Genomic DNA, 25,807 nt, shown 5'->3' on the forward strand with positions numbered 1-25,807 from the left:
TTCTAAACAGCCTCAGTTTGGACAAAGCCACCACATACTATTAATCGAAATAGAGACTTTCTCCCATGAAAAATAGCTACACTTGCAGTAGCAGCCCTAGGATGTCAATTACAACAGGCGGAGATACTGTCCACTATACTAACGAGGACTGGAACAGCACTGCCCCCGGCCATGCCCCTGGTGTAGTTACGCCGTTCTGATGCCATTACTTTTACTCGCTCAAGGTTGGACAAAAATGAATCAATTGTCAAATTACGCTCCTACGTTCTCCGTCAATCTGCATTTGAAAAGGAACGTTACCTACGGGCCTGAATGTGAAAACCTGCTTTTGCCTGTTAGATCTTTTGCAGTCACTCCAGAGTAGTCGCCGAAAAAAGGCTGTGTCTTTGACAGAGCGGACGATTACTGGTTAAAGTTGCAATGGTCGTTATTCAATTTCAGTTTTGAGTATCTGTTGACTACAATTGCGCGCCCTCTTCTTGTTGGACGCGATATGGCAAACAGCATGTGCAAATTGGTCAAAGAAATCAAAAAGGGTTTTGCGAGACTACAGAAGATTGTTAAGAACCAATTTCTAAACAGCCTTTGTTTCTCCCATGAAAAACAGCTGCACTGAAGAAGCAGCCCTAGGATGTCAATTACCACAGCTTCAATCCCCTCTCCACGCTGCACTGGCTTAGCATTGGACCGATCAGCCTCCACATATGAGCATGGTCCCCATTAAGCTGAGAAAGTACCTATTGTGCACTAGGATTTTGGAAAGCCCCTTAGAGTCGACCTTGCACGATAATGTGTCGCTTTGTGCTTAGATGCTACCCTCTGAAAGTAATACCCTACGTGGCTAAATTCTGTAGTGTAGTGGATATCACCTTGGCCTAACATGCATAAAGGTCCCTCGTTCGAAATCAGGCAGAAACCCTTTTGCTATCCATTATCATGTGCACAGTCAGTCTGGGTGGATTGCCTTGTAAAAGGGGTTGTCTCAGCTCTAACAATTAGAAAGGCAACACTTTTGGTTTTAGTACTACAAAGTTCGATAAAGATCCTTTCATCCCAAAACCCCTGAGGAGTAAACTTCCACGACCGTGGTATTCTTCTTGCTGGGAAGCTACGCTCTGAAGTAGCTCGTCAAAGTCGCCGATTTCTGTGGTGTAGCGGTTATCAAGTTCGCCTCACACGTGAAAGGTCCCTGGCCAGAAACCAGGCAGAAACACAATTGTTGTTATTTTAAGATGACATTCACACTCAAGCTGTGTCAGTGGGTTGACTAAGTTCTTACACATGCTTGCAATGGTCGTCGTTCAATTTCAGTTTTGAGTTACCTGTTGAGGAGTTCCTTTCCTGCAATTGCATGCCCTCTTCTTGGTGCACGCAATATGGCAAACAGCATGTGCAAATTGGTCAAAGAAATCGAAAAGGGTTATGCGAGACTACAGAAGAAAGTTAAGAACCAATTTCTAAACAGCCTCAGTTTGGACAAAGCCACCACATACTATTAATCGAAATAGAGACTTTCTCCAATGAAAAATAGCTGCACTTGCAGCAGCAGCCCTAGGATGTCATTTACAACAGGCGGAGATCCTGTCCACTATACTAACGAGGACTGGAACAGCACTGGCCCCGGCCATGCCCCTGGTGTACTTACGCCGTTCTGATGCCATTACTTTTAATCGCTCAAGGTTGGACAAAAATGAATCAATTGTCAAATTACGCTCCTACGTTCTCCGTCAATCTGCATTTGAAAAGGAACGTTACCTACGGGCCTGAATGTGAAAACCTGCTTTTGCCTGTTAGATCTTTTGCAGTCACTCCAGAGTAGTCGCCGAAAAAAGGCTGTGTCTTTGACAGAGCGGACGATTACTGGTTAAAGTTGCAATGGTCGTTATTCAATTTCAGTTTTGAGTATCTGTTGACTACAATTGCGCGCCCTCTTCTTGTTGGACGCGATATGGCAAACAGCTAGTGCAAATTGGTCAAAGAAATCAAAAAGGGTTTTGCGAGACTACAGAAGATTGTTAACAACCAATTTCTAAACAGCCTTTGTTTCTCCCATGAAAAACAGCTGCACTGAAGCAGCACCCCTAGGATGTCAATTACCACAGCTTCAATCCCCTCTCCACGCTACACTGGCTTAGCATTGGACCGATCAGCCTCCACATATGAGCATGGTCCCCATTAAGCTGAGAAAGTACCTATTGTGCACTAGGATTTTGGAAAGCCCCTTAGAGTCGACCTTGCACGATAATGTGTCGCTTTGTGGTTAGATGCTACCCTCTGAAAGTAATACCCTACGTGGCTAAATTCTGTAGTGTAGTGGATATCACCTTGGCCTAACATGCATAAAGGTCCCTCGTTCGAAATCAGGCAGAAACCCTTTTGCTATCCATTATCATGTGCACAGTCAGTCTGGGTGGATTGCCTTGTAAAAGGGGTTGTCTCAGCTCTAACAATTAGAAAGGCAACACTTTTGGTTTTAGTACTACAAAGTTCGATAAAGATCCTTTCATCCCAAAACCCCTGAGGAGTAAACTTCCACGACCGTGGTATTCTTCTTGCTGGGAAGCTACGCTCTGAAGTAGCTCGTCAAAGTCGCCGATTTCTGTGGTGTAGCGGTTATCAAGTTCGCCTCACACGTGAAAGGTCCCTGGCCTGAAACCAGGCAGAAACACAATTGTTGTTATTTTAAGATGACATTCACACTCAAGCTGTGTCAGTGGGTTGACTAAGTACTTACACATGCTTGCAATGGTCGTCGTTCAATTTCAGTTTTGAGTTACCTGTTGAGGAGTTCCTTTCCTGCAATTGCATGCCCTCTTCTTGGTGCACGCGATATGGCAAACAGCATGTGCAAATTGGTCAAAGAAATCGAAAAGGGTTATGCGAGACTACAGAAGAAAGTTAAGAACCAATTTCTAAACAGCCTCAGTTTGGACAAAGCCACCACATACTATTAATCGAAATAGAGACTTTCTCCAATGAAAATTAGCTGCACTTGCAGCAGCAGCCCTAGGATGTCAATTACAACAGGCGGAGATCCTGTCCACTATACTAACGAGGTCTGGAACAGCACTGCTCGTTTGCAGTCACGCCAGAGTAGTCGCTGGACAAAGGCTGTGTGCCTTTGACTGAGCGGACCATTACTGGCTAAAGTTGCAATGGTCGTCGTTCAATTTCAGTTTTGAGTACCTGTTGAGGAGTTCCTTTCCTGCAATTGCATGCCCTCTTCTTGCTGCACGCGATATGGCAAACAGCATGTGCAAATTGGTCAAAGAAATCGAAAAGGGCAAGCAGCAAGTGCAAATTGGTCAAAGAAATCAAAAAGGGTTATGCGAGACTACAGAAGAAAGTTAAGAACCAATTTGTAAACAGCCTCAGTTTGGACAAAGCCACCACATACTATTAATGGAAATAGAGACTTTCTCCCATGAAAAATAGCTGCACTTGCAGCAGCAGCCCTAGGATGTCAATTACAACAGGCGGAGATACTGTCCACTATACTAACGAGGACTGGAACAGCACTGCCCCCGGCCATGCCCCTGGTGTACTTACGCTGTTCTGATGCCATTACTTTTAATCGCTCAAGGTTGGACAAAAATGCATCACTTGTCAAATTACGCCCCTACGTTCTCCGGCAATCTGCATTTGAAAAGGAACGTTACCTACGGGCCTGAATGTGAAAGCCTGCTTTTGCCTACGCTCTGAAGTAGCTCGTCAAAGTCGCCGGTATCTGTGGTGTAGCGGTTATCAAGTTTGCCTCACACGTGAAAGGTCCCTGGCCTGAAATCAGGCAGAAACACAATTGTTGTTATTTTAAGATGACATTTACACTCAAGCTGTGTCAGTGGGTTGACTAAGTTCTTACACATGCTTGCTCCGTAAAACAACCTCAAAACACAGAATGGCACACATAGAGACTACCTTCCAAACCGTCTTAAGTACAAAAACAAAAGGTTAGGGGACTCTTGGCATCGTACGCAAGACAGAGGTGGTGTAATGCCGAAGCCCGGGATCGAACCAGGGACCTTTAGATCTTTAGTCTAACGCTCTCCCAACTGAGCTATTTTGGCACAACACCCAATGACTTCTTCTGGCCATCATTTGGAAATGCAAGCCTCCTCAACCAAGCCGAAGACGTATTGCGGGAAATTTCAACTGTCCGGGACAAAGGCAAAAAGACTCTCCCCGTCTGGGAATCGAACCCCGGTCTTCCGCGTGACAGGCGGAGATACTGTCCACTATACTAACGAGGACTGGAAAAGCACTGCTCGTTTGCAGTCACGCCAGAGTAGTCGCTGGACAAAGGCTGTGTGCCTTTGACTGAGCGGACCATTACTGGCTAAAGTTGCAATGGTCGTCGTTCAATTTCAGTTTTGAGTACCTGTTGAGGAGTTCCTTTCCTGCAATTGCATGCCCTCTTCTTGGTGCACGCGATATGGCAAACAGCATGTGCAAATTGGTCAAAGAAATCGAAAAGGGCAAGCAGCAAGTGCAAATTGGTCAAAGAAATCGAAAAGGGTTATGCGAGACTACAGAAGAAAGTTAAGAACCAATTTCTAAACAGCCTCAGTTTGGACAAAGCCACCACATACTATTAATGGAAATAGAGACTTTCTCCCATGAAAAATAGCTGCACTTGCAGCAGCAGCCCTAGGATGTCAATTACAACAGGCGGAGATACTGTCCACTATACTAACGAGGACTGGAACAGCACTGCCCCCGGCCATGCCCCTGGTGTAGTTACGCCGTTCTGATGCCATTACTTTTACTCGCTCAAGGTTGGACAAAAATGAATCAATTGTCCAATTACGCTCCTACGTTCTCCGTCAATCTGCATTTGAAAAGGAACGTTACCTACGGGCCTGAATGTGAAAACCTGCTTTTGTCTGTTAGATCTTTTGCAGTCACTCCAGAGTAGTCGCCGAAAAAAGGCTGTGTCTTTGACAGAGCGGACGATTACTGGCTAAAGTTGCAATGGTCGTTATTCAATTTCAGTTTTGAGTATCTGTTGACTACAATTGCGCGCCCTCTTCTTGTTGGACGCGATATGGCAAACAGCATGTGCAAATTGGTCAAAGAAATCAAAAAGGGTTTTGCGAGACTACAGAAGATTGTTAAGAACCAATTTCTAAACAGCCTTTGTTTCTCCCATGAAAAACAGCTGCACTGAAGCAGCACCCCTAGGATGTCAATTACCACAGCTTCAATCCCCTCTCCACGCTACACTGGCTTAGCATTGGACCGATCAGCCTCCACATATGAGCATGGTCCCCATTAAGCTGAGAAAGTACCTATTGTGCACTAGGATTTAGGAAAGCCCCTTAGAGTCGACCTTGCACGATAATGTGTCGCTTTGTGGTTAGATGCTACCCTCTGAAAGTAATACCCTACGTGGCTAAATTCTGTAGTGTAGTGGATATCACCTTGGCCTAACATGCATAAAGGACCCTCGTTCGAAATCAGGCAGAAACCCTTTTGCTATCCATTATCATGTGCACAGTCAGTCTGGGTGGATTGCCTTGTAAAAGGGGTTGTCTCAGCTCTAACAATTAGAAAGGCAACACTTTTGGTTTTAGTACTACAAAGTTCGATAAAGATCCTTTCATCCCAAAACCCCTGAGGAGTAAACTTCCACGACCGTGGTATTCTTCTTGCTGGGAAGCTACGCTCTGAAGTAGCTCGTCAAAGTCGCCGATTTCTGTGGTGTAGCGGTTATCAAGTTCGCCTCACACGTGAAAGGTCCCTGGCCTGAAACCAGGCAGAAACACAATTGTTGTTATTTTAAGATGACATTCACACTCAAGCTGTGTCAGTGGGTTGACTAAGTTCTTACACATGCTTGCAATGGTCGTCGTTCAATTTCAGTTTTTAGTTACCTGTTGAGGAGTTCCTTTCCTGCAATTGCATGCCCTCTTCTTGGTGCACGCGATATGGCAAACAGCATGTGCAAATTGGTCAAAGAAATCGAAAAGGGTTATGCGAGACTACAGAAGAAAGTTAAGAACCAATTTCTAAACAGCCTCAGTTTGGACAAAGCCACCACATACTATTAATCGAAATAGAGACTTTCTCCAATGAAAAATAGCTGCACTTGCAGCAGCAGCCCTAGGATGTCAATTACAACAGGCGGAGATCCTGTCCACTATACTAACGAGGACTGGAACAGCACTGGCCCCGGCCATGCCCCTGGTGTACTTACTTAATGATGGCATTACTTTTAATCGCTCAAGGTTGGACAAAAATGCATCACTTGTCAAATTACGCCCCTACGTTCTCCGGCAATCTGCATTTGAAAAGGAACGTTACCTACGGGCCTGAATGTGAAAGCCTGCTTTTGCCTACGCTCTGAAGTAGCTCGTCAAAGTCGCCGGTATCTGTGGTGTAGCGGTTATCAAGTTTGCCTCACACGTGAAAGGTCCCTGGCCTGAAATCAGGCAGAAACACAATTGTTGTTATTTTAAGATGACATTTACACTCAAGCTGGGTCAGTGGGTTGACTAAGTTCTTACACATGCTTGCTCCGTAAAACAACCTGAAATCACAGAATGGCACACATAGAGACTACCTTCCAAACCGTCTTAAGTACAAAAACAAAAGGTTAGGGAACTCTTGGCATCGTACGCAAGACAGAGGTGGTGTAATGCCGAAGCCCGGGATCGAACCAGGGACCTTTAGATCTTCAGTCTAACGCTCTCCCAACTGAGCTATTTTGGCACAACACCCGATGACTTCTTCTGGCCATCATTTGGAAATGCAAGCCTCCTCAACCAAGCCGAAGACGTATTGCGGGAAATTTCAACTGTCCGGGACAAAGGCAAAAAGACTCTCCCCGTCGGGGAATCGAACCCCGGTCTTCCGCGTGACAGGCGGAGATACTGTCCACTATACTAACGAGGACTGGAACAGCATTGCTCGTTTGCAGTCACGCCAGACTAGTCGCTGGACAAAGGCTGTGTGCCTTTGACTGAGCGGACCATTACTGGCTAAAGTTGCAATGGTCGTCGTTCAATTTCAGTTTTGAGTACCTGTTGAGGAGTTCCTTTCCTGCAATTGCATGCCCTCTTCTTGGTGCACGCGATATGGCAAACAGCATGTGCAAATTGGTCAAAGAAATCGAAAAGGGCAAGCAGCAAGTGCAAATTGGTCAAAGAAATCGAAAAGGGTTATGCGAGACTACAGAAGAAAGTTAAGAACCAATTTGTAAACAGCCTCAGTTTGGACAAAGCCACCACATACTATTAATGGAAATAGAGACTTTCTCCCATGAAAAGTAGCTGCACTTGCAGCAGCAACCCTAGGATGTCAATTACAACAGGCGGAGATACTGTCCACTATACTAACGAGGACTGGAAAAGCACTGCTCGTTTGCAGTCACGCCAGAGTAGTCGCTGGACAAAGGCTGTGTGCCTTTGACTGAGCGGACCATTACTGGCTAAAGTTGCAATGGTCGTCGTTCAATTTCAGTTTTGAGTACCTGTTGAGGAGTTCCTTTCCTGCAATTGCATGCCCTCTTCTTGTTGCACGCGATATGGCAAACAGCATGTGCAAATTGGTCAAAGAAATCGAAAAGGGCAAGCAGCAAGTGCAAATTGGTCAAAGAAATCGAAAAGGGTTATGCGAGACTACAGAAGAAAGTTAAGAACCAATTTCTAAACAGCCTCAGTTTGGACAAAGCCACCACATACTATTAATGGAAATAGAGACTTTCTCCCATGAAAAATAGCTGCACTTGCAGCAGCAGCCCTAGGATGTCAATTACAACAGGCGGAGATACTGTCCACTATACTAACGAGGACTGGAACAGCACTGCCCCCGGCCATGCCCCTGGTGTAGTTACGCCGTTCTGATGCCATTACTTTTACTCGCTCAAGGTTGGACAAAAATGAATCAATTGTCAAATTACGCTCCTACGTTCTCCGTCAATCTGCATTTGAAAAGGAACGTTACCTACGGGCCTGAATGTGAAAACCTGCTTTTGCCTGTTAGATCTTTTGCAGTCACTCCAGAGTAGTCGCCGAAAAAAGGCTGTGTCTTTGACAGAGCGGACGATTACTGGCTAAAGTTGCAATGGTCGTTATTCAATTTCAGTTTTGAGTATCTGTTGACTACAATTGCGCGCCCTCTTCTTGTTGGACGCGATATGGCAAACAGCATGTGCAAATTGGTCAAAGAAATCAAAAAGGGTTTTGCGAGACTACAGAAGATTGTTAACAACCAATTTCTAAACAGCCTTTGTTTCTCCCATGAAAAACAGCTGCACTGAAGCAGCACCCCTAGGATGTCAATTACCACAGCTTCAATCCCCTCTCCACGCTACACTGGCTTAGCATTGGACCGATCAGCCTCCACATATGAGCATGGTCCCCATTAAGCTGAGAAAGTACCTATTGTGCACTAGGATTTTGGAAAGCCCCTTAGAGTCGACCTTGCACGATAATGTGTCGCTTTGTGGTTAGATGCTACCCTCTGAAAGTAATACCCTACGTGGCTAAATTCTGTAGTGTAGTGGATATCACCTTGGCCTAACATGCATAAAGGTCCCTCGTTCGAAATCAGGCAGAAACCCTTTTGCTATCCATTATCATGTGCACAGTCAGTCTGGGTGGATTGCCTTGTAAAAGGGGTTGTCTCAGCTCTAACAATTAGAAAGGCAACACTTTTGGTTTTAGTACTACAAAGTTCGATAAAGATCCTTTCATCCCAAAACCCCTGAGGAGTAAACTTCCACGACCGTGGTATTCTTCTTGCTGGGAAGCTACGCTCTGAAGTAGCTCGTCAAAGTCGCCGATTTTTGTGGTGTAGCGGTTATCAAGTTCGCCTCACACGTGAAAGGTCCCTGGCCTGAAACCAGGCAGAAACACAATTGTTGTTATTTTAAGATGACATTCACACTCAAGCTGTGTCAGTGGGTTGACTAAGTTCTTACACATGCTTGCAATGGTCGTCGTTCAATTTCAGTTTTGAGTTACCTGTTGAGGAGTTCCTTTCCTGCAATTGCATGCCCTCTTCTTGGTGCACGCGATATGGCAAACAGCATGTGCAAATTGGTCAAAGAAATCGAAAAGGGTTATGCGAGACTACAGAAGAAAGTTAAGAACCAATTTCTAAACAGCCTCAGTTTGGACAAAGCCACCACATACTATTAATCGAAATAGAGACTTTCTCCAATGAAAAATAGCTGCACTTGCAGCAGCAGCCCTAGGATGTCAATTACAACAGGCGGAGATCCTGTCCACTATACTAACGAGGACTGGAACAGCACTGGGCCCGGCCATGACCCTGGTGTAGTTACGCTGTTCTGATGCCATTACTTTTAATCGCTCAAGGTTGGACAAAAATGCATCACTTGTCAAATTACGCCCCTACGTTCTCCGGCAATCTGCATTTGAAAAGGAACGTTACCTACGGGCCTGAATGTGAAAGCCTGCTTTTGCCTACGCTCTGAAGTAGCTCGTCAAAGTCGCCGGTATCTGTGGTGTAGCGGTTATCAAGTTCGCCTCACACGTGAAAGGTCCCTGGCCTGAAATCAGGCAGAAACACAATTGTTGTTATTTTAAGATGACATTTACACTCAAGCTGTGTCAGTGGGTTGACTAAGTTCTTACACATGCTTGCTCCGTAAAACAACCTGAAATCACAGAATGGCACACATAGAGACTACCTTCCAAACCGTCTTAAGTACAAAAACAAAAGGTTAGGGGACTCTTGGCATCGTACGCAAGACAGAGGTGGTGTAATGCCGAAGCCCGGGATCGAACCAGGGACCTTTAGATCTTCAGTCTAACGCTCTCCCAACTGAGCTATTTTGGCACAACACCCGATGACTTCTTCTGGCCATCATTTGGAAATGCAAGCCTCCTCAACCAAGCCGAAGACGTATTGCGGGAAATTTCAACTGTCCGGGACAAAGGCAAAAAGACTCTCCCCGTCGGGGAATCGAACCCCGGTCTTCCGCGTGACAGGCGGAGATACTGTCCACTATACTAACGAGGACTGGAAAAGCACTGCTCATTTGCAGTCACGCCAGAGTAGTCGCTGGACAAAGGCTGTGTGCCTTTGACTGAGCGGACCATTACTGGCTAAAGTTGCAATGGTCGTCGTTCAATTTCAGTTTTGAGTACCTGTTGAGGAGTTCCTTTCCTGCAATTGCATGCCCTCTTCTTGGTGCACGCGATATGGCAAACAGCATGTGCAAATTGGTCAAAGAAATCGAAAAGGGCAAGCAGCAAGTGCAAATTGGTCAAAGAAATCGAAAAGGGTTATGCGAGACTACAGAAGAAAGTTAAGAACCAATTTGTAAACAGCCTCAGTTTGGACAAAGCCACCACATACTATTAATGGAAATAGAGACTTTCTCCCATGAAAAATAGCTGCACTTGCAGCAGCAGCCCTAGGATGTCAATTACAACAGGCGGAGATACTGTCCACTATACTAACGAGGACTGGAACAGCACTGCCCCCGGCCATGCCCCTGGTGTAGTTACGCCGTTCTGATGCCATTACTTTTACTCGCTCAAGGTTGGACAAAAATGAATCAATTGTCAAATTACGCTCCTACGTTCTCCGTCAATCTGCATTTGAAGAGGAACGTTACCTACGGGCCTGAATGTGAAAACCTGCTTTTGCCTGTTAGATCTTTTGCAGTCACTCCAGAGTAGTCGCCGAAAAAAGGCTGTGTCTTTGACAGAGCGGACGATTACTGGCTAAAGTTGCAATGGTCGTTATTCAATTTCAGTTTTGAGTATCTGTTGACTACAATTGCGCGCCCTCTTCTTGTTGGACGCGATATGGCAAACAGCATGTGCAAATTGGTCAAAGAAATCAAAAAGGGTTTTGCGAGACTACAGAAGATTGTTAAGAACCAATTTCTAAACAGCCTTTGTTTCTCCCATGAAAAACAGCTGCACTGAAGCAGCACCCCTAGGATGTCAATTACCACAGCTTCAATCCCCTCTCCACGCTACACTGGCTTAGCATTGGACCGATCAGCCTCCACATATGAGCATGGTCCCCATTAAGCTGAGAAAGTACCTATTGTGCACTAGGATTTTGGAAAGCCCCTTAGAGTCGACCTTGCACGATAATGTGTCGCTTTGTGGTTAGATGCTACCCTCTGAAAGTAATACCCTACGTGGCTAAATTCTGTAGTGTAGTGGATATCACCTTGGCCTAACATGCATAAAGGTCCCTCGTTCGAAATCAGGCAGAAACCCTTTTGCTATCCATTATCATGTGCACAGTCAGTCTGGGTGGATTGCCTTGTAAAAGGGGTTGTCTCAGCTCTAACAATTAGAAAGGCAACACTTTTGGTTTTAGTACTACAAAGTTCGATAAAGATCCTTTCATCCCAAAACCCCTGAGGAGTAAACTTCCACGACCGTGGTATTCTTCTTGCTGGGAAGCTACGCTCTGAAGTAGCTCGTCAAAGTCGCCGATTTCTGTGGTGTAGCGGTTATCAAGTTCGCCTCACACGTGAAAGGTCCCTGGCCTGAAACCAGTCAGAAACACAATTGTTGTTATTTTAAGATGACATTCACACTCAAGCTGTGTCAGTGGGTTGACTAAGTACTTACACATGCTTGCAATGGTCGTCGTTCAATTTCAGTTTTGAGTTACCTGTTGAGGAGTTCCTTTCCTGCAATTGCATGCCCTCTTCTTGGCGCACGCGATATGGCAAACAGCATGTGCAAATTGGTCAAAGAAATCGAAAAGGGTTATGCGAGACTACAGAAGAAAGTTAAGAACCAATTTCTAAACAGCCTCAGTTTGGACAAAGCCACCACATACTATTAATCGAAATAGAGACTTTCTCCAATGAAAAATAGCTGCACTTGCAGCAGCAGCCCTAGGATGTCAATTACAACAGGCGGAGATCCTGTCCACTATACTAACGAGGACTGGAACAGCACTGGCCCCGGCCATGCCCCTGGTGTACTTACGCTGTTCTGATGCCATTACTTTTAATCGCTCAAGGTTGGACAAAAATGCATCACTTGTCAAATTACGCCCCTACGTTCTCCGGCAATCTGCATTTGAAAAGGAACGTTACCTACGGGCCTGAATGTGAAAGCCTGCTTTTGCCTACGCTCTGAAGTAGCTCGTCAAAGTCGCCGGTATCTGTGGTGTAGCGGTTATCAAGTTTGCCTCACACGTGAAAGGTCCCTGGCCTGAAATCAGGCAGAAACACAATTGTTGTTATTTTAAGATGACATTTACACTCAAGCTGTGTCAGTGGGTTGACTAAGTTCTTACACATGCTTGCTCCGTAAAACAACCTGAAATCACAGAATGGCACACATAGAGACTACCTTCCAAACCATCTTAAGTACAAAAACAAAAGGTTACGGGACTCTTGGCATCGTACGCAAGACAGAGGTGGTGTAATGCCGAAACCCGGGATTGAACCAGGGGACCTTTAGATCTTCAGTCTAACGCTCTCCCAACTGAGCTATTTCGGCACAACAACCGATGACTTCTTCTGGCCATCATTTGCAAATGCAAGCCTCCTCAACCAAGCCAAAGACGTATTGCGGGAAATTTCAACTGTCCGGGACAAAGGCAAAAAGACTCTCCCCGTCGGGGAATTGAACCCCGGTCTTCCGCGTGACAGGCTGAGATACTGTCCACTATACTAACGAGGACTGGAAAAGCACTGCTCGTTTGCAGTCACGCCAGAGTAGTCGCTGGACAAAGGCTGTGTGCCTTTGACTGAGCGGACCATTACTGGCTAAAGTTGCAATGGTCGTCGTTCAATTTCAGTTGTGAGTACCTGTTGAGGAGTTCCTTTCCTGCAATTGCATGCCCTCTTCTTGGTGCACGCGATATGGCAAACAGGATGTGCAAATTGGTCAAAGAACTCAAAAAGGGTTTTGCGAGACTACAGAAGATTGTTAAGAACCAATTTCTAAACAGCCTTTGTTTCTCCCATGAAAAACAGCTGCACTGAAGAAGCAGCCCTAGGATGTCAATTACCACAGCTTCAATCCCCTCTCCACGCTACACTGGCTTAGCATTGGACCGATCAGCCTCCACATATGAGCATGGTCCCCATTAAGCTGAGAAAGTACCTATTGTGCACTAGGATTTTGGAAAGCCCCTTAGAGTCGACCTTGCACGATAATGTGTCGCTTTGTGGTTAGATGCTACCCTCTGAAAGTAATACCCTACGTGGCTAAATTCTGTAGTGTAGTGGATATCACCTTGGCCTAACATGCATAAAGGTCCCTCGTTCGAAATCAGGCAGAAACCCTTTTGCTATCCATTATCATGTGCACAGTCAGTCTGGGTGGATTGCCTTGTAAAAGGGGTTGTCTCAGCTCTAACAATTAGAAAGGCAACACTTTTGGTTTTAGTACTACAAAGTTCGATAAAGATCCTTTCATCCCAAAACCCCTGAGGAGTAAACTTCCACGACCGTGGTATTCTTCTTGCTGGGAAGCTACGCTCTGAAGTAGCTCGTCAAAGTCGCCGATTTCTGTGGTGTAGCGGTTATCAAGTTCGCCTCACACGTGAAAGGTCCCTGGCCTGAAACCAGGCAGAAACACAATTGTTGTTATTTTAAGATGACATTCACACTCAAGCTGTGTCAGTGGGTTGACTAAGTTCTTACACATGCTTGCAATGGTCGTCGTTCAATTTCAGTTTTGAGTTACCTGTTGAGGAGTTCCTTTCCTGCAATTGCATGCCCTCTTCTTGGTGCACGCGATATGGCAAACAGCATGTGCAAATTGGTCAAAGAAATCGAAAAGGGTTATGCGAGACTACAGAAGAAAGTTAAGAACCAATTTCTAAACAGCCTCAGTTTGGACAAAGCCACCACATACTATTAATCGAAATAGAGACTTTCTCCAATGAAAAATAGCTGCACTTGCAGCAGCAGCCCTAGGATGTCAATTACAACAGGCGGAGATCCTGTCCACTATACTAACGAGGACTGGAACAGCACTGGCCCCGGCCATGCCCCTGGTGTAGTTACGCTGTTCTGATGCCATTACTTTTAATCGCTCAAGGTTGGACAAAAATGTATCACTTGTCAAATTACGCCCCTACGTTCTCCAGCAATCTGCATTTGAAAAGGAACGTTACCTACGGGCCTGAATGTGAAAGCCTGCTTTTGCCTACGCTCTGAAGTAGCTCGTCAAAGTCGCCGGTATCTGTGGTGTAGCGGTTATCAAGTTCGCCTCACACGTGAAAGGTCCCTGGCCTGAAATCAGGCAGAAACACAATTGTTGTTATTTTAAGATGACATTTACTCTCAAGCTGTGTCAGTGGGTTGACTAAGTTCTTACACATGCTTGCTCCGTAAAACAACCTGAAATCACAGAATGGCACACATAGAGACTACCTTCTAAACCGTCTTAAGTACAAAAACAAAAGGTTACGGGACTCTTGGCATCGTACGCAAGACAGAGGTGGTGTAATGCCGAAACCCGGGATCAAACCAGGGGACCTTTAGATCTTCAGTCTAACGCTCTCCCAACTGAGCTATTTCGGCACAACAACCGATGACTTCTTTTGGCCATCATTTGCAAATGCAAGCCTCCTCAACCAAGCTGAAGACGTATTGCGGGAAATTTCAACTGTCCGGGACAAAGGCAAAAAGACTCTCCCCGTCAGGGAATCGAACCCCGGTCTTCCGCGTGACAGGCGGAGATACTGTCCACTATACTAACGAGGACTGGAAAAGCACTGCTCGTTTGCAGTCACGCCAGAGTAGTCGCTGGACAAAGGCTGTGTGCCTTTGACTGAGCGGACCATTACTGGCTAAAGTTGCAATGGTCGTCGTTCAATTTCAGTTGTGAGTACCTGTTGAGGAGTTCCTTTCCTGCAATTGCATGCCCTCTTCTTGGTGCACGCGATATGGCAAACAGGATGTGCAAATTGGTCAAAGAAATCGAAAAGGGCAAGCAGCAAGTGCAAATTGGTCAAAGAAATCGAAAAGGATTATGCGAGACTACAGAAGAAAGTTAAGAACCAATTTCTAAACAGCCTCAGTTTGGACAAAGCCACCACATACTATTAATCGAAATAGAGACTTTCTCCCATGAAAAATAGCTACACTTGCAGTAGCAGCCCTAGGATGTCAATTACAACAGGCGGAGATACTGTCCACTATACTAACGAGGACTGGAACAGCACTGCCCCCGGCCATGCCCCTGGTGTAGTTACGCCGTTCTGATGCCATTACTTTTACTCGCTCAAGGTTGGACAAAAATGAATCAATTGTCAAATTACGCTCCTACGTTCTCCGTCAATCTGCATTTGAAAAGGAACGTTACCTACGGGCCTGAATGTGAAAACCTGCTTTTGCCTGTTAGATCTTTTGCAGTCACTCCAGAGTAGTCGCCGAAAAAAGGCTGTGTCTTTGACAGAGCGGACGATTACTGGTTAAAGTTGCAATGGTCGTTATTCAATTTCAGTTTTGAGTATCTGTTGACTACAATTGCGCGCCCTCTTCTTGTTGGACGCGATATGGCAAACAGCATGTGCAAATTGGTCAAAGAAATCAAAAAGGGTTTTGCGAGACTACAGAAGATTGTTAAGAACCAATTTCTAAACAGCCTTTGTTTCTCCCATGAAAAACAGCTGCACTGAAGAAGCAGCCCTAGGATGTCAATTACCACAGCTTCAATCCCCTCTCCACGCTGCACTGGCTTAGCATTGGACCGATCAGCCTCCACATATGAGCATGGTCCCCATTAAGCTGAGAAAGTACCTATTGTGCACTAGGATTTTGGAAAGCCCCTTAGAGTCGACCTTGCACGATAATGTGTCGCTTTGTGCTTAGATGCTACCCTCTGAAAGTAATACCCTACGTGGCTAAATTCTGTAGTGTAGTGGATATCACCTTGGCCTAACATGCATAAAGGTCCCTCGTTCGAAATCAGGCAGAAACCCTTTTGCTATCCATTATCATGTGCACAGTCAGTCTGGGTGGATTGCCTTGTAAAAGGGGTTGTCTCAGCTCTAACAATTAGAAAGGCAACACTTTTGGTTTTAGTACTACAAAGTTCGATAAAGATCCTTTCATCCCAAAACCCCTGAGGAGTAAACTTCCACGACCGTGGTATTCTTCTTGCTGGGAAGCTACGCTCTGAAGTAGCTCGTCAAAGTCGCCGATTTCTGTGGTGTAGCGGTTATCAAGTTCGCCTCACACGTGAAAGGTCCCTGGCCAGAAACCAGGCAGAAACACAATTGTTGTTATTTTAAGATGACATTCACACTCAAGCTGTGTCAGTGGGTTGACTAAGTTCTTACACATGCTTGCAATGGTCGTCGTTCAATTTCAGTTTTGAGTTACCTGTTGAGGAGTTCCTTTCCTGCAATTGCATGCCCTCTTCTTGGTGCACGCAATATGGCAAACAGCATGTGCAAATTGGTCAAAGAAATCGAAAAGGGTTATGCGAGACTACAGAAGAAAGTTAAGAACCAATTTCTAAACAGCCTCAGTTTGGACAAAGCCACCACATACTATTAATCGAAATAGAGACTTTCTCCAATGAAAAATAGCTGCACTTGCAGCAGCAGCCCTAGGATGTCATTTACAACAGGCGGAGATCCTGTCCACTATACTAACGAGGACTGGAACAGCACTGGCCCCGGCCATGCCCCTGGTGTACTTACGCCGTTCTGATGCCATTACTTTTAATCGCTCAAGGTTGGACAAAAATGAATCAATTGTCAAATTACGCTCCTACGTTCTCCGTCAATCTGCATTTGAAAAGGAACGTTACCTACGGGCCTGAATGTGAAAACCTGCTTTTGCCTGTTAGATCTTTTGCAGTCACTCCAGAGTAGTCGCCGAAAAAAGGCTGTGTCTTTGACAGAGCGGACGATTACTGGTTAAAGTTGCAATGGTCGTTATTCAATTTCAGTTTTGAGTATCTGTTGACTACAATTGCGCGCCCTCTTCTTGTTGGACGCGATATGGCAAACAGCATGTGCAAATTGGTCAAAGAAATCAAAAAGGGTTTTGCGAGACTACAGAAGATTGTTAAAAACCAATTTCTAAACAGCCTTTGTTTCTCCCATGAAAAACAGCTGCACTGAAAAAGCAGCCCTAGGATGTCAATTACCACAGCTTCAATCCCCTCTCCACGCTACACTGGCTTAGCATTGGACCGATCAGCCTCCACATATGAGCATGGTCCCCATTAAGCTGAGAAAGTACCTATTGTGCACTAGGATTTTGGAAAGCCCCTTAGAGTCGACCTTGCACGATAATGTGTCGCTTTGTGCTTAGATGCTACCCTCTGAAAGTAATACCCTACGTGGCTAAATTCTGTAGTGTAGTGGATATCACCTTGGCCTAACATGCATAAAGGTCCCTCGTTCGAAATCAGGCAGAAACCCTTTTGCTATCCATTATCATGTGCACAGTCAGTCTGGGTGGATTGCCTTGTAAAAGGGGTTGTCTCAGCTCTAACAATTAGAAAGGCAACACTTTTGGTTTTAGTACTACAAAGTTCGATAAAGATCCTTTCATCCCAAAACCCTTGAGGAGTAAACTTCCACGACCGTGGTATTCTTCTTGCTGGGAAGCTACGCTCTGAAGTAGCTCGTCAAAGTCGCCGATTTCTGTGGTGTAGCGGTTATCAAGTTCGCCTCACACGTGAAAGGTCCCTGGCCTGAAACCAGGCAGAAACACAATTGTTGTTATTTTAAGATGACATTCACACTCAAGCTGTGTCAGTGGGTTGACTAAGTTCTTACACATGCTTGCAATGGTCGTCGTTCAATTTCAGTTTTGAGTTACCTGTTGAGGAGTTCCTTTCCTGCAATTGCATGCCCTCTTCTTGGTGCACGCGATATGGCAAACAGCATGTGCAAATTGGTCAAAGAAATCGAAAAGGGTTATGCGAGACTACAGAAGAAAGTTAAGAACCAATTTCTAAACAGCCTCAGTTTGGACAAAGCCACCACATACTATTAATCGAAATAGAGACTTTCTCCAATGAAAAATAGCTGCACTTGCAGCAGCAGCCCTAGGATGTCAATTACAACAGGCGGAGATCCTGTCCACTATACTAACGAGGACTGGAACAGCACTGGCCCCGGCCATGCCCCTGGTGTACTTACGCTGTTCTGATGCCATTACTTTTAATCGCTCAAGGTTGGACAAAAATGCATTACTTGTCAAATTACGCCCCTACGTTCTCCGGCAATCTGCATTTGAAAAGGAACGTTACCTATGGGCCTGAATGTGAAAGCCTGCTTTTGCCTACGCTCTGAAGTAGCTCGTCAAAGTCGCCGGTATCTGTGGTGTAGCGGTTATCAAGTTTGCCTCACACGTGAAAGGTCCCTGGCCTGAAATCAGGCAGAAACACAATTGTTGTTATTTTAAGATGACATTTACACTCAAGCTGTGTCAGTGGGTTGACTAAGTTCTTACACATGCTTGCTCCGTAAAACAACCTGAAATCACAGAATGGCACACATAGAGACTACCTTCCAAACCGTCTTAAGTACAAAAACAAAAGGTTACGGGACTCTTGGCATCGTACGGAAGACAGAGGTGGTGTAATGCCCAAACCCAGGATCGAACCAGGGGACCTTTAGATCTTCAGTCTAACGCTCTCCCAACTGAGCTATTTCGGCACAACAACCGATGACTTCTTCTGGCCATCATTTGCAGATGCAAGCCTCCTCAACCTAGCCGAAGACGTATTGCGGGAAATTTCAACTGTCCGGGACAAAGGCAAAAAGACTCTCCCCGTCGGGGAATCGAACCCCGGTCTTCCGCGTGACAGGCGGAGATACTGTCCACTATACTAACAAGGATTGGAAAAGCACTGCTCGTTTGCAGTGACGCCAGAGTAGTCGCTGGACAAAGGCTGTGTGCCTTTGACTGAGCGGACCATTACTGGCTAAAGTTGCAATGGTCGTCGTTCAATTTCAGTTGTGAGTACCTGTTGAGGAGTTCCTTTCCTGCAATTGCATGCCCTCTTCTTGGTGCACGCGATATGGCAAACAGGATGTGCAAATTGGTCAAAGAAATCGAAAAGGGCAAGCAGCAAGTGCAAATTGGTCAAAGAAATCGAAAAGGATTATGCGAGACTACAGAAGAAAGTTAAGAACCAATTTCTAAACAGCCTCAGTTTGGACAAAGCCACCACATACTATTAATCGAAATAGAGACTTTCTCCCATGAAAAATAGCTGCACTTGCAGTAGCAGCCCTAGGATGTCAATTACAAAAGGCGGAGATACTGTCCACTATACTAACGAGGACTGGAACAGCACTGACCCCGGCCATGCCCCTGGTGTAGTTACGCCGTTCTGATGCCATTACTTTTACTCGCTCAAGGTTGGACAAAAATGAATCAATTGTCAAATTACGCTCCTACGTTCTCCGTCAATCTGCATTTGAAAAGGAACGTTACCTACGGGCCTGAATGTGAAAACCTGCTTTTGCCTGTTAGATCTTTTGCAGTCACTCCAGAGTAGTCGCCGAAAAAAGGCTGTGTCTTTGACAGAGCGGACGATTACTGGCTAAAGTTGCAATGGTCGTTATTCAATTTCAGTTTTGAGTATCTGTTGACTACAATTGCGCGCCCTCTTCTTGTTGGACGCGATATGGCAAACAGCATATGCAAATTGGTCAAAGAAATCAAAAAGGGTTTTGCGAGACTACAGAAGATTGTTAAGAACCAATTTCTAAACAGCCTTTGTTTCTCCCATGAAAAACAGCTGCACTGAAGCAGCACCCCTAGGATGTCAATTACCACAGCTTCAATCCCCTCTCCACGCTACACTGGCTTAGCATTGGACCGATCAGCCTCCACATATGAGCATGGTCCCCATTAAGCTGAGAAAGTACCTATTGTGCACTAGGATTTTGGAAAGCCCCTTAGAGTCGACCTTGCACGATAATGTGTCGCTTTGTGGTTAGATGCTACCCTCTGAAAGTAATACCCTACGTGGCTAAATTCTGTAGTGTAGTGGATATCACCTTGGCCTAACATGCATAAAGGTCCCTCGTTCGAAATCAGGCAGAAACCCTTTTGCTATCCATTATCATGTGCACAGTCAGTCTGGGTGGATTGCCTTGTAAAAGGGGTTGTCTCAGCTCTAACAATTAGAAAGGCAACACTTTTGGTTTTAGTACTACAAAGTTCGATAAAGATCCTTTCATCCCAAAACCCCTGAGGAGTAAACTTCCACGACCGTGGTATTCTTCTTGCTGGGAAGCTACGCTCTGAAGTAGCTCGTCAAAGTCGCCGATTTCTGTGGTGTAGCGGTTATCAAGTTCGCCTCACACGTGAAAGGTCCCTGGCCTGAAACCAGGCAGAAACACAATTGTTGTTATTTTAAGATGACATTCACACTCAAGCTGTGTCAGTGGGTTGACTAAGTTCTTACACATGCTTGCAATGGTCGTCGTTCAATTTCAGTTTTGAGTTACCTGTTGAGGAGTTCCTTTCCTGCAATTGCATGCCCTCTTCTTGGTGCACGCGATATGGCAAACAGCATGTGCAAATTGGTCAAAGAAATCGAAAAGGGTTATGCGAGACTACAGAAGAAAGTTAAGAACCAATTTCTAAACAGCCTCAGTTTGGACAAAGCCACCACATACTATTAATCGAAATAGAGACTTTCTCCCATGAAAAATAGCTGCACTTGCAGTAGCAGCCCTAGGATGTCAATTACAAAAGGCGGAGATACTGTCCACTATACTAACGAGGACTGGAACAGCACTGACCCCGGCCATGCCCCTGGTGTAGTTACGCCGTTCTGATGCCATTACTTTTACTCGCTCAAGGTTGGACAAAAATGAATCAATTGTCAAATTACGCTCCTACGTTCTCCGTCAATCTGCATTTGAAAAGGAACGTTACCTACGGGCCTGAATGTGAAAACCTGCTTTTGCCTGTTAGATCTTTTGCAGTCACTCCAGAGTAGTCGCCGAAAAAAGGCTGTGTCTTTGACAGAGCGGACGATTACTGGCTAAAGTTGCAATGGTCGTTATTCAATTTCAGTTTTGAGTATCTGTTGACTACAATTGCGCGCCCTCTTCTTGTTGGACGCGATATGGCAAACAGCATGTGCAAATTGGTCAAAGAAATCAAAAAGGGTTTTGCGAGACTACAGAAGATTGTTAAGAACCAATTTCTAAACAGCCTTTGTTTCTCCCATGAAAAACAGCTGCACTGAAGCAGCACCCCTAGGATGTCAATTACCACAGCTTCAATCCCCTCTCCACGCTACACTGGCTTAGCATTGGACCGATCAGCCTCCACATATGAGCATGGTCCCCATTAAGCTGAGAAAGTACCTATTGTGCACTAGGATTTTGGAAAGCCCCTTAGAGTCGACCTTGCACGATAATGTGTCGCTTTGTGGTTAGATGCTACCCTCTGAAAGTAATACCCTACGTGGCTAAATTCTGTAGTGTAGTGGATATCACCTTGGCCTAACATGCATAAAGGTCCCTCGTTCGAAATCAGGCAGAAACCCTTTTGCTATCCATTATCATGTGCACAGTCAGTCTGGGTGGATTGCCTTGTAAAAGGGGTTGTCTCAGCTCTAACAATTAGAAAGGCAACACTTTTGGTTTTAGTACTACAAAGTTCGATAAAGATCCTTTCATCCCAAAACCCCTGAGGAGTAAACTTCCACGACCGTGGTATTCTTCTTGCTGGGAAGCTACGCTCTGAAGTAGCTCGTCAAAGTCGCCGATTTCTGTGGTGTAGCGGTTATCAAGTTCGCCTCACACGTGAAAGGTCCCTGGCCTGAAACCAGGCAGAAACACAATTGTTGTTATTTTAAGATGACATTCACACTCAAGCTGTGTCAGTGGGTTGACTAAGTTCTTACACATGCTTGCAATGGTCGTCGTTCAATTTCAGTTTTGAGTTACCTGTTGAGGAGTTCCTTTCCTGCAATTGCATGCCCTCTTCTTGGTGCACGCGATATGGCAAACAGCATGTGCAAATTGGTCAAAGAAATCGAAAAGGGTTATGCGAGACTACAGAAGAAAGTTAAGAACCAATTTCTAAACAGCCTCAGTTTGGACAAAGCCACCACATACTATTAATCGAAATAGAGACTTTCTCCAATGAAAAATAGCTGCACTTGCAGCAGCAGCCCTAGGATGTCAATTACAACAGGCGGAGATCCTGTCCACTATACTAACGAGGACTGGAACAGCACTGGGCCCGGTCATGCCCCTGGTGTACTTACGCTGTTCTGATGCCATTACTTTTAATCGCTCAAGGTTGGACAAAAATGCATCACTTGTCAAATTACGCCCCTACGTTCTCCGGCAATCTGCATTTGAAAAGGAACATTACCTACGGGCCTGAATGTGAAAGCCTGCTTTTGCCTACGCTCTGAAGTAGCTCGTCAAAGTCGCCGGTATCTGTGGTGTAGCGGTTATCAAGTTTGCCTCACACGTGAAAGGTCCCTGGCCTGAAATCAGGCAGAAACACAATTGTTGTTATTTTAAGATGACATTTACACTCAAGCTGTGTCAGTGGGTTGACTAAGTTCTTACACATGCTTGCTCCGTAAAACAACCTGAAATCACAGAATGGCACACATAGAGACTACCTTCCAAACCGTCTTAAGTACAAAAACAAAAGGTTAGGGGACTCTTGGCATCGTTCGCAAGACAGAGGTGGTGTAATGCCGAAGCCCGGGATCGAACCAGGGACCTTTAGATCTTCAGTCTAACGCTCTCCCAACTGAGCTATTTTGGCACAACACCCGATGACTTCTTCTGGCCATCATTTGGAAATGCAAGCCTCCTCAACCAAGCCGAAGACGTATTGCGGGAAATTTCAACTGTCCGGGACAAAGGCAATAAGACTCTCCCCGTCGGGGAATCGAACCCCGGTCTTCCGCGTGACAGGCGGAGATACTGTCCACTATACTAACGAGGACTGGAGAAGCACTGCTCGTTTGCAGTCACGCCAGAGTAGTCGCTGGACAAAGGCTGTGTGCCTTTGACTGAGCGGACCATTACTGGCTAAAGTTGCAATGGTCGTCGTTCAATTTCAGTTTTGAGTACCTGTTGAGGAGTTCCTTTCCTGCAATTGCATGCCCTCTTCTTGGTGCACGCGATATGGCAAACAGCATGTGCAAATTGGTCAAAGAAATCGAAAAGGGCAAGCAGCAAGTGCAAATTGGTCAAAGAAATCGAAAAGGGTTATGCGAGACTACAGAAGAAAGTTAAGAACCAATTTCTAAACAGCCTCAGTTTGGACAAAGCCACCACATACTATTAATCGAAATAGAGACTTTCTCCCATGAAAAATAGCTGCACTTGCAGCAGCAGCCCTAGGATGTCAATTACAACAGGCGGAGATACTGTCCACTATACTAACGAGGACTGGAACAGCACTGCCCCGGCCATGCCCCTGGTGTAGTTACGCCGTTCTGATGCCATTACTTTTACTCGCTCAAGGTTGGACAAAAATGAATCAATTGTCAAATTACGCTCCTACGTTCTCCGTCAATCTGCATTTGAAAAGGAACGTTACCTACGGGCCTGAATGTGAAAACCTGCTTTTGCCTGTTAGATCTTTTGCAGTCACTCCAGAGTAGTCGCCGAAAAAAGGCTGTGTCTTTGACAGAGCGGACGATTACTGGCTAAAGTTGCAATGGTCGTTATTCAATTTCAGTTTTGAGTATCTGTTGACTACAATTGCGCGCCCTCTTCTTGTTGGACGCGATATGGCAAACAGCATGTGCAAATTGGTCAAAGAAATCAAAAAGGGTTTTGCGAGACTACAGAAGATTGTTAAGAACCAATTTCTAAACAGCCTTTGTTTCTCCCATGAAAAACAGCTGCACTGAAGCAGCACCCCTAGGATGTCAATTACCACAGCTTCACTCCCCTCTCCACGCTACACTGGCTTAGCATTGGACCGATCAGCCTCCACATATGAGCATGGTCCCCATTAAGCTGAGAAAGTACCTATTGTGCACTAGGATTTTGGAAAGCCCCTTAGAGTCGACCTTGCACGATAATGTGTCGCTTTGTGGTTAGATGCTACCCTCTGAAAGTAATACCCTACGTGGCTAAATTCTGTAGTGTAGTGGATATCACCTTGGCCTAACATGCATAAAGGACCCTCGTTCGAAATCAGGCAGAAACCCTTTTGCTATCCATTATCATGTGCACAGTCAGTCTGGGTGGATTGCCTTGTAAAAGGGGTTGTCTCAGCTCTAACAATTAGAAAGGCAACACTTTTGGTTTTAGTACTACAAAGTTCGATAAAGATCCTTTCATCCCAAAACCCCTGAGGAGTAAACTTCCACGACCGTGGTATTCTTCTTGCTGGGAAGCTACGCTCTGAAGTAGCTCGTCAAAGTCGCCGATTTCTGTGGTGTAGCGGTTATCAAGTTCGCCTCACACGTGAAAGGTCCCTGGCCTGAAACCAGGCAGAAACACAATTGTTGTTATTTTAAGATGACATTCACACTCAAGCTGTGTCAGTGGGTTGACTAAGTTCTTACACATGCTTGCAATGGTCGTCGTTCAATTTCAGTTTTGAGTTACCTGTTGAGGAGTTCCTTTCCTGCAATTGCATGCCCTCTTCTTGGTGCACGCGATATGGCAAACAGCATGTGCAAATTAATCAAAGAAATCGAAAAGGGCAAGCAGCAAGTGCAAATTGGTCAAAGAAATCGAAAAGGGTTATGCGAGACTACAGAAGAAAGTTAAGAACCAATTTCTAAACAGCCTCAGTTTGGACAAAGCCACCACATACTATTAATCGAAATAGAGACTTTCTCCCATGAAAAATAGCTGCACTTGCAGCAGCAGCCCTAGGATGTCAATTACAACAGGCGGAGATACTGTCCACTATACTAACGAGGACTGGAACAGCACTGCCCCCGGCCATGCCCCTGGTGTAGTTACGCCGTTCTGATGCCATTACTTTTACTCGCTCAAGGTTGGACAAAAATGAATCAATTGTCAAATTACGCTCCTACGTTCTCCGTCAATCTGCATTTGAAAAGGAACGTTACCTACGGGCCTGAATGTGAAAACCTGCTTTTGCCTGTTAGATCTTTTGCAGTCACTCCAGAGTAGTCGCCGAAAAAAGGCTGTGTCTTTGACAGAGCGGACGATTACTGGCTAAAGTTGCAATGGTCGTTATTCAATTTCAGTTTTGAGTATCTGTTGACTACAATTGCGCGCCCTCTTCTTGTTGGACGCGATATGGCAAACAGCATGTGCAAATTGGTCAAAGAAATCAAAAAGGGTTTTGCGAGACTACAGAAGATTGTTAAGAACCAATTTCTAAACAGCCTTTGTTTCTCCCATGAAAAACAGCTGCACTGAAGCAGCACCCCTAGGATGTCAATTACCACAGCTTCACTCCCCTCTCCACGCTACACTGGCTTAGCATTGGACCGATCAGCCTCCACATATGAGCATGGTCCCCATTAAGCTGAGAAAGTACCTATTGTGCACTAGGATTTTGGAAAGCCCCTTAGAGTCGACCTTGCACGATAATGTGTCGCTTTGTGGTTAGATGCTACCCTCTGAAAGTAATACCCTACGTGGCTAAATTCTGTAGTGTAGTGGATATCACCTTGGCCTAACATGCATAAAGGTCCCTCGTTCGAAATCAGGCAGAAACCCTTTTGCTATCCATTATCATGTGCACAGTCAGTCTGGGTGGATTGCCTTGTAAAAGGGGTTGTCTCAGCTCTAACAATTAGAAAGGCAACACTTTTGGTTTTAGTACTACAAAGTTCGATAAAGATCCTTTCATCCCAAAACCCCTGAGGAGTAAACTTCCACGACCGTGGTATTCTTCTTGCTGGGAAGCTACGCTCTGAAGTAGCTCGTCAAA

At 45.3% G+C, this 25,807-nt stretch overlaps 10 non-coding genes across 10 annotated transcripts; all 10 read right to left on the reverse strand.

Moving 5' to 3' along the window:
• Positions 1-3,994: 3,994 nt before the first annotated feature.
• trnaf-aaa (transfer RNA phenylalanine (anticodon AAA)) lies at positions 3,995-4,067 on the reverse strand. The gene has a single exon. It is a non-coding gene; the product is annotated as a tRNA-Phe (tRNA).
• A 2,571-nt stretch (positions 4,068-6,638) lies between these two features.
• Positions 6,639-6,711, reverse strand: trnaf-gaa (transfer RNA phenylalanine (anticodon GAA)). Its single transcript has one exon. It is a non-coding gene; the product is annotated as a tRNA-Phe (tRNA).
• A 111-nt stretch (positions 6,712-6,822) lies between these two features.
• On the reverse strand, positions 6,823-6,894 carry trnad-guc (transfer RNA aspartic acid (anticodon GUC)). The gene has a single exon. It is a non-coding gene; the product is annotated as a tRNA-Asp (tRNA).
• Positions 6,895-9,734: 2,840 nt separating this feature from the next.
• Positions 9,735-9,807, reverse strand: trnaf-gaa (transfer RNA phenylalanine (anticodon GAA)). Its single transcript has one exon. It is a non-coding gene; the product is annotated as a tRNA-Phe (tRNA).
• A 111-nt stretch (positions 9,808-9,918) lies between these two features.
• trnad-guc (transfer RNA aspartic acid (anticodon GUC)) lies at positions 9,919-9,990 on the reverse strand. The gene has a single exon. It is a non-coding gene; the product is annotated as a tRNA-Asp (tRNA).
• Positions 9,991-12,381: 2,391 nt separating this feature from the next.
• trnaf-gaa (transfer RNA phenylalanine (anticodon GAA)) lies at positions 12,382-12,455 on the reverse strand. The gene has a single exon. It is a non-coding gene; the product is annotated as a tRNA-Phe (tRNA).
• Positions 12,456-14,602: 2,147 nt separating this feature from the next.
• Positions 14,603-14,674, reverse strand: trnad-guc (transfer RNA aspartic acid (anticodon GUC)). The gene has a single exon. It is a non-coding gene; the product is annotated as a tRNA-Asp (tRNA).
• A 4,031-nt stretch (positions 14,675-18,705) lies between these two features.
• Positions 18,706-18,777, reverse strand: trnad-guc (transfer RNA aspartic acid (anticodon GUC)). Its single transcript has one exon. It is a non-coding gene; the product is annotated as a tRNA-Asp (tRNA).
• A 3,846-nt stretch (positions 18,778-22,623) lies between these two features.
• On the reverse strand, positions 22,624-22,696 carry trnaf-gaa (transfer RNA phenylalanine (anticodon GAA)). Its single transcript has one exon. It is a non-coding gene; the product is annotated as a tRNA-Phe (tRNA).
• A 111-nt stretch (positions 22,697-22,807) lies between these two features.
• trnad-guc (transfer RNA aspartic acid (anticodon GUC)) lies at positions 22,808-22,879 on the reverse strand. Its single transcript has one exon. It is a non-coding gene; the product is annotated as a tRNA-Asp (tRNA).
• Between the last annotated feature and the right edge of the window lie 2,928 nt (positions 22,880-25,807).

This window comes from Channa argus, unplaced genomic scaffold, assembly GCF_033026475.1.
Source record: "Channa argus isolate prfri unplaced genomic scaffold, Channa argus male v1.0 Contig074, whole genome shotgun sequence".
NCBI lineage: Eukaryota > Metazoa > Chordata > Actinopteri > Anabantiformes > Channidae > Channa > Channa argus.